Here is an 8,759-nt window from a genome sequence, read left to right on the forward strand (position 1 = left end):
TCAGCATCACCTGGACCCACCACAAATGTCACAGCAACTACTTCAGTATCTTTTGAGTGTGAGAACATACCATGAGGAACACATTCCTCATGATCGTGGTATAGGATGAAGTGTGAGGACCTTTGACCAAGAGCCAGAGTAGGAGACATATTTAAATCATCTGGGGAATCTTTGAGTCTTGTTTAGTTCATGGGTTGATGAGAGGATGGGTGGGTGAGTAAGTGGGTGCATGGGTGAGTGTGTGGGTGGGTTAGTGGGGGGGGTTGATGGATAGTTAGGTGAGTGCTTGGGGGGGGTGAGTGGCTGGGTGGTTGGGTGGGTGGGTTGATGGATAGGTGGGTGAATGGGTGGGTTGATGGGTAGGTGAGTGGGTGGTGGGCAGGTAGGCTAGTCAGGTGATGAACTGATTTGTTTTGTGTTGTGTGATTTTTTGTTTGTGGTCTAACAAATAAAGCTTACCTGGAGATCAGAGAGCAGAGTTAGTCACTAGTTAAACATTGAGGCCAGGCAGTGGTGGCTCACACCTTTGATCCCAGCATTTGGGAGGCTCATGCTTTTGATCCCAGTACATGGGAGGTAGAGACAGGAATATAAGGCAGGTGGAGACAGGATCTCCAGCCATTCAGTCTGAGGATTTGTAGAGACAGGATCAGGCCCCTTTTGGTCTGAGATTTTGTAGACGTGACTGTGGCTGCTGCTCTGCTTCTCTATCTTTCAGCTTTCATCATAATAGCTGACTCCTAATTTTTACTGTTAAGATTAATTAGGATCGCACATCAGGTTTGTTTTCTTTAAACAACCAGTGCTGTGTCAAATCTCAACCAAGCCATGAACTATTAAAAAGAGCTTTGAGAGAGTTGGCCAAGCCGGCTGCCCTTGAGCTCGCCCCGCAGAAGGGTCTCTGGAGCAAGCACGGCCATTCCTCCAGGCCTACGGTGACATCTGTGACAACGGCACTCAGTGTCACCACAAGACCTACAACACCACTGTATTAGGCAGCCTCATTTGCTCGACAGGCTCAGTTAACAGGGTCTACTCAACCCTGAAGATTCCCACCTGGAAGCAGTGGCCACAGCTGGCCGGTACACACTCACTGCGGCTGCAATCTGCTATGTTTGTCCCTGGCCCCTGTGTCAGTGCCCAGGTCCGCAAGAAGCCAAATGACCCCCTGAACTACTTTATCCAAGGCTGCGCCGGGGGCCTGCCCCTGGAAGCGTGTGCTCACAGCTACGCGCTGCAGCTGTTGGCTTCATATACATGGGCACCAAGGCAACCCTGTTCAGAATTGGCAAGCTGAACCCCTGTGGCAAATAAACACTGTGTGTCCCTTTGCCCACAAAAGGAAGAATACAAAATAGCTTTGAGGCATACCCTGGTGGCCTGCCCTGGGTGCCGAGAGAAAACACAGCCCTGCCCAGCTATTATGGTAAGCAAATGTATAGTGTGGTATGGAAGAGAGAGAGAGGCAGAATGGTTCATATGTCCTGTAGAGGCAGAACTGAAGAGGTGAAAGTACAGGCTGAGGTGGGAGGTTGCTTGCCACCTGCGGCCATGGGGATTACTGGGCTGGGGTTACTTACTGCTGAGGCTCATGTCTGGGTCTATGACCTTGCTGCAGCTATGATCTATGTTTTTAATCTATGGCTCCTGATAACACCAAAGGCCAGAGGATAGGGCTACAGAGAGTTGGCTCCACCCCTCATTGGCTGCAATACCAGGGACACTGGCCCTGCCCCTCACCAACTGCAGGACTAGAGAAAGCAAGTCCTATACCTTGCTTGGGCAGCACAACAGAGTTGACCCTGTTGGAAGGAGTATGGGTGAGTTGGCCCTGAGAGCATGAGAGTGGGAGAGTGGATCCCACACCCTCGTCTGCCATGTGGTGGCGTGGGTGAAGGAAAATTGCCCTCCCCGCTACCTCTCAACACCTGTGGCACGCTGGCAAGCTGACCCACCTCTAACCAGCTGCAGCACTCAGAAGAATGAGCCCTATACCTCAACCGGGCATCACAGTACAGCTGTCCCTGTAGATAGGGGCATGGGTGACCTGGCCGCCCAAGAAGAAAATGTGAGTGTGGGAGATCTGGCCTCTCCTGTTATATGACATATGGTGGCATGGTGAGGAAAAGGTGCCCCCCCACCCCTGTGCCACTTGTGAAAGGAGGGAGAGAGAGCTAGCCCTAAGGTCATGAGTGCAGGAGATTAGGCCCTGCCCATAAGCAGCTGCAGCACTTGGGAGAGCAGGCCTTTCACCTCACGTGGGCAGCACAGTAGAGCTGACTCTATTGACAGAAGTGTAGGTGAACTGGCCCTGAGGGTGTGAGAGTGGGATAGCTGGCCATAACCACCATTCTTGCATGTGATGGTAAGGGTGAGGGAAAGATGACCCCCCCTTATCCCTGCCATCTGTGGTGGGCAAGGGAACTGACCCTGCCCCTTACCAGCTGCAGCACTTAGGAAAGTGGACCCCTTACCTCACCTGGGCAACACAGTAGAGCTGACCCGACTGATGGGTTTCAGATGAACCAATGACCTAAGGCAACAACAGGATATCTAAGAGGAGTCCTAGTGAGGGCCCAGTATCAGTAGTGCAGCAGAAACTAGAGGCTTTGAACCAGACCAATGACTCTTTGCAATGAACACTTGCAAGTAAAGATGTATGACTAAAGGGTATATTGTGTGACTCACTGTGCCACATACAACTTCCATGACAAGATCTTTCTTTCTCTCTTTTTTTTTTGTTTTCTTTTTCCTTAAATTTTATTTTATTTTATTTTGGTGAGGAGGTTGCAAGGGCAGAGGGTAGATGCAAAGGGATGGGGAGATACGTGATGTGAAAAACACAAAGAATAAACAAACAAACAAATAAATAAGAAGGCATTGAGATAATAGTTGCTAATAAAGTAGTTAAGTATTCTGGAACAACCCTGTATCTTCCCCTTAAGAAGATGGGCAGAATCTTGGAGATGACTTACTTAACCTTCTATTGCTGACTTGTTCTAAACAATTCATTTTTCCAACTGTCAAGCCAGATGGATTCCTCTAAAAGTAAATAGAACTGGACCACCTGTATCACACTTCTTTTTCCCCTTCCTAGGAACAGTTTTCCTTTACTAGTCACACAGCTAATTATTCATCCTGGAAGACTGTGGGTCTAATCCAAATAGAAGAAATCCATGTTAGCTGTATCAACTCTTAGAGGAAAAAACTTCAGCGCTGAGATGCTCAGGAATGTGGCTGGTAGCTGATCAGGTAAGTTCTTGTGTCTTAGTTAGGGTTTCTATTGTAGTGATGAAACACCATGACCAAAAAGCAAGTTAGAGAGGAATGGGATTATTTGGCTTACATTTCCATATCACTAATCATCAATCAAAGGAAGTCAGGACAGAAATTACAACAGGGCAGGAACCTGGAGGCAGGAGCTGATATAAAGACCATTGAAAGGTGCTGCTCTTCTGGCTTGTTCCTTATGGTTTGCTCAGCCTGCTTTCATACAGAACTCAGAACTACTAGTCCAGGATACCACCACTCACAATGGGCTGGAGCCACGCCACTTTAATTACTAATTACTCTACAGGCTAGTCCACAGCCCCATCTTATGGAGGCATTTTCATAATTGAGGTTCCCTCCTCTAGATGCAGTTTGCGTCAGGTTGACATAAATCTAGCCAGCACATCCTGCATTCTTGGAGATGCTGAAGGGTAGAGCATATAACTGGAGTTAAGACTACTGGACAGGGACATCTTTCATTACTTTGAGGATTTCTGTAGATAATTTCAAGAGCATATGGAAAAGAAAACTGTTAATGGCCATTTCCAGAACACTGGATACTGAAAAAGAGCAAGAACTTCTCCATTGTCTTGTCTTCATCTGTGTTCCTTACCAGGAGAAGCTAACAGTGAACCATTGTCACATGACAGTGGGTTAGGGGTTCTGTACCAGTATATAAGAATAAATCCTTCAAGGGCAGGGCTTGAGATGATAGGCAGAAAATAAAGCAAATTCTTTCCTGATGCTTACAGTAAACCAAAGTAAGTTCTAGGCACATTCTCACAGTGATGTTGACGCTCCAATCTCTGTTACTACCACCACTTAGTTATTAGTCTGTCCTACTGGACCATGGTTAAAGAAGGGCAGTCGAATATACTAGTCAGTGTCTTCTAATATGCTTGTCACCCATAGATGTGTCTGGATATAACTGGTGGCTGTGTGTTAAATGTGCCAGACATTTCATCAACTACTGAAGTATGAGACGATTAAAGGCAATTCTTTCTCTCTAAGAAAGAATCTCTCGGCTACAAAAATATGAGCTATGTATAATTCTTGTTAAATTAGGAACACTGCCAATATGGACTTTATTTTATAGTATTTGTTATTCAAATTTTAATTTTAACTAATCTAACATGTCACACATGTAATCAAAAGAAAAGCATTCATAGAAGAGCTAAGAAACTAAAATCATAGTGTCCTTAAGAGTTTGATAAAATTACATAAAAATTTAGTGCAGCAATTCATAAAATACACATTAAAACAATGACCATCTTCCTATTTCACACTCAACCTAAGATACACTCATGATTATTCCCATGTGATTGACTGCCCCAGCTCTTTAGCTCACCAAGCAAGAGTATATACACAAGGGCCCCATCTGTCACATCTAAATCATGGAATACATACCTCTACCCCGGGAATTTTAAATGGCCCATTAACATAGTCTTAACTTCTATTTCTGGGTGTTCTATTTTGTTCTGTAAATAATTTATCTCTTTTACCTAAAGTACAAAACATCTTAGTTGCTGAGGCTCTCTGAAACACTATGTCCCTCCTCTACATTCTAAGACTTTGAATCTTTACTTGTAAATGTTTTTATGCAACGATTGACTAGAAAACGACTCGTGATCTTATTTGATGCAACTATAGAAAGGATTATTTGAGGTAAACTAAAGGCAATAGCCATATTTGCTGATTTGTGTATTTCTCTCTAGTATTCGTATATTTCTCTGTTTCTCACTGTAATAGGATAGTCAATATCCAGCTGCTAAAGGACACACTATAAATGAGTTGGTGATAAAGAGGATAATGAGACATACACTACATAATGAAAAAGTCGAAAGCAAGGAGACTATACTGGAGAGGAAAGGAACCAGCAAGGGCTGGGGACAGGAACACAGGGGAGGACATTGGGAGAGAAAGTCAAATCAAAACAAAGTATAACTACATAGTAGGAAAACATCATAAAAAACTCATTATTTTATAAACTAATATGAACATTAAAACAGTAGATACAAACCAGTCATGGTAGGAAAAAAATAAACATAGAATGTGTAACATCATATTATTTACTTGGCAGAGCAACATAATTTTCTTGATGCAAAGTTAGGTAAGGTAAGCTGGCTAGGGCAAAATTTATCCTCCACAGGAAGTAAATGAAGTGGGCTCCCAGAACAGATCTGCAGAGGGGTACAGAAGGGAAGACTCCAAGTCAGGATCCCTTTATCCTGTCATTTTGGAAGGTTTTTCCATGCTCTTTCTCCGAAACCCTAACTAGAAACACCATTTTCTATTTTTTTTGTTCTCCCTGAAACACACACACACACACACACACACACACACACACACACACACACACACACACACACACGGCCATTCTGCTGTTGTTGTTGTTGCTGCTGCTGCTGCCAGAATCAATACTCTGCATATGCAAACTGAAAACAAACCTGAAATCTAGGAAAATACACTACTCTACTTCTTGTCAAGGTTAAAGTAGAAGACTCAGTGTTACTAATGCAGGGGCTCCTGAGTGTACAGCAGGAGATGTAAGTTTTGCTTTCCAGCCAAACTAGGAAATAGAGACTTTAAGGTCCCTTCCCTCAATTGTGGGAGGACTATGGGCACAGAAAGGCTAGGATCTCACTGTTTCTTATAGACCCAGGAGAATTTCTACCTTATTCCAGGATGGCAGATGACCTACATGTAGTACAGTTCAATATTGTGGCCCACTGCCCCATTAAGCACTTGAAATAAAGCTCAATCAAACTCAGGTGTGCCTTAAGTGTAAAATACACATGTGATTCAATAACATGTGAATAAATAAGAAAGGCATCTCACTCATGTTTATTAATAGGTCTTAAAATATTTTCAGAATGTTGAATTAAATAGAGCTTTATGCATGTTAGAAAAGCTATCTATTACTAAGCTACATCCACAACTCACATTTTTTTGAGAAAACTGTATGCTTCAGTCTAGCTCATGTGTCTCAGGTGAATCTCAAACACATAGTCCTCCTACCCCGCCCTCCTAAATGTTGAAATTGTAGGCATATACTATGGGGCTTAAATACCTTTCCAATATTACCTTTTTCTGTTTTCCTTTCTCTAATACTGCTATTTAGAAAGTTTTAATGATGTATAGTTTGCGTGTATGGCTCACATTTCTATTTCTACTGGACAACATCTATCTACGTAGTTGTCTATCATTTAGGTGAAGAACCTCAAGGCTGAGGCTGACTAACAGACAGAGGGAGGCATTGTTTAGTCCTCCCTCCATCCAGGACTAAGTCTGATAGAATGAGATATCCATGTGATCTAAATCTTCTTCTTTTTTTGTTTTTTGGTTTTTTTTTGTTTTTTGAGACAGGGTTTCTCTGTGTAGCTTTGCGTCTTTCCTGGAACTCAACTTGGTAGCCCAGGCTGGCCTTGAACTCACAGAGGTCTGCCTGGCTCTGCCTCCCTAGTGCTGGGATTAAAGGTGTGCGCCACCACCGCCCGGCTAAATCTTCTTTTAATTCAAATAATAAAGCAAATACTTGGATGTCATGGTAAACAGCCACAAAGTTCAGAAACTTCCCCTATCATAGATGAAGAGACATTTACCCATAGAGGACAGTATCTGAGAGAAAGATTTGGCTAGCTCACCAGGGTTACCCAAGATTATTTATCTTCACAAAGCTTGCATTCAGATACTATAACCAAAAAGTATGAGCAAGACAGAATTTTTAAATTACCTCTTTGTCTTAATTAGGTTTCTATTGCTGAGATGAAATACTATGACCAAAAGTAAGTTGAGGAGGAAACTAACTTATTTCAGCTTACACTTCCAGGTTACAGTCCATCACTGAGAGAAGTCAGGGCAGGAACTCAAATAGGGCAGAAACCTGGAGGCAGAAGCTGATGCAGAGGCCATGAAGGGGTACTGATTACTGGCTTGCTCCCTATGGCTTGCTCAGCCTGTGTTCTTATAGAACCCAGAACTACCAGTCCAAGGATGACACCACCCACAATGGGCTGGTTCCTCTCCCAGCAACAACTAATTAAGAAAATTACTTATAACCAGATCTTATGAAGGCATTTTCTCAATTTGGGTTCACTTCTTTCAGATACCTCTAGCTTGTGTCAACTTGACATAAAACTAGCCAGCACACTCTTCATTTGGGTTACTGAGGCAGGGAATGCAGAGGCTAACACTTCCCTTTTGTTGATTTGGAAGACCTAATAAACTCTAGAAACTCTGAAGTTTCTAATGTGAAAAATAGTAGTATCCACCTATACTGCTTTTAAAGCATAGGTCCTGGGTCACCTCTGATTTTGTCACAGAACCTCTTTTTTTTTCCTTTTGGTTTTCAGGGGTTTTTCTATGTAGTCCTGGCTGTCCTGTAGCCCTGACTGTCCTGTAGATCAAATTCAGAGTTTGTCTGCCTCTTCCTTGTGACCATGCCATTTTTGTTGTGATTAAAGATATTTATAAAGAACTTAAGATCCAGTATCTATTATTTCTTTTTTTTTTCTTTTTTTGTTTTGTTTGATTTTTTTTTTTTTTTGAGATTCACTATATAGCTTTGGCTGTCCTGTATGTAACTCACTATGTAGAACAAGCTAGCCTTGAACAGAAATCCACCTGCCTCTGCCTCCCAAGCACTGGGATTAAAGGCAAACACCACTACACTCAAAAAGCTACTATTTCTAAAATGTATCATTAGCACTTTACCAAGGTTTAGGATATTTATTATTGATTTTAAAAGATGAGAAAATGGGGACTAGAGATATTGCTCAGCAGTTAATAGTACCTGCTGTTATTCTAGAAGACTGGAATACAGTTCCCAGCACCCTAATCAAGCAGCTCACAACTGCTGGTAACTCAAATTCTGGGGGAGATATAATACCTTCTTCTGTCTTCCTCTGGTATTCATTCACATACATGCACATAGACACACAGACAGGAATAAAATAAAAGCATATCACTTTCAAGGGCTAAAAAAATGGAATTCTGACCAGAGTATAAATCTCTAGAACTAAAAGATTTACAACATTTATAAGTAACCTCCTTATCTTTTTTTTTTTTTTGTGACCATACACTTCATCCACTGGATTATGCAATCCCACCACTAACATAGTCCTGTGCAGAAACTCAAGCACAGACTTTGAGGTAAGCCTCACAGCACATGAAACAGCACAGTGCAAGCAGCTGTATATTCTTTCCTTGACCACCTGTTTCTACTTAGTAAACCAAAATATATCCAATAACCACTGGAATTTGTTGTTTTGAATATTTGATTTGTATTAGTTTCCTGTTTCTGTTGTAACAAATCACTGACTGTATGGTTTAGCAGAAGATGCATGTATTATTCTCCTACAGTTCTGGACGTCAGAACTTCAAATTCAAGTCCACTGAGCTAACATTAAGGTGTTAACAAAACTGCTTTTCTTCTGGAGGCTCTGAATTGGTTTCTTTGCCTTTTCCAGCTTCCAGTGGCCAACTGTATA

The 8,759-nt window shown here is 42.4% G+C and overlaps 1 pseudogene; it reads left to right on the forward strand.

The window, feature by feature from the left end:
* Positions 1–229: 229 nt before the first annotated feature.
* On the forward strand, positions 230–1,314 carry LOC118577401 (annotated as a pseudogene).
* The last annotated feature ends 7,445 nt before the right edge of the window (positions 1,315–8,759 follow it).

Source organism: Onychomys torridus, chromosome 2 (genome assembly GCF_903995425.1).
Source record: "Onychomys torridus chromosome 2, mOncTor1.1, whole genome shotgun sequence".
Lineage (NCBI taxonomy): Eukaryota > Metazoa > Chordata > Mammalia > Rodentia > Cricetidae > Onychomys > Onychomys torridus.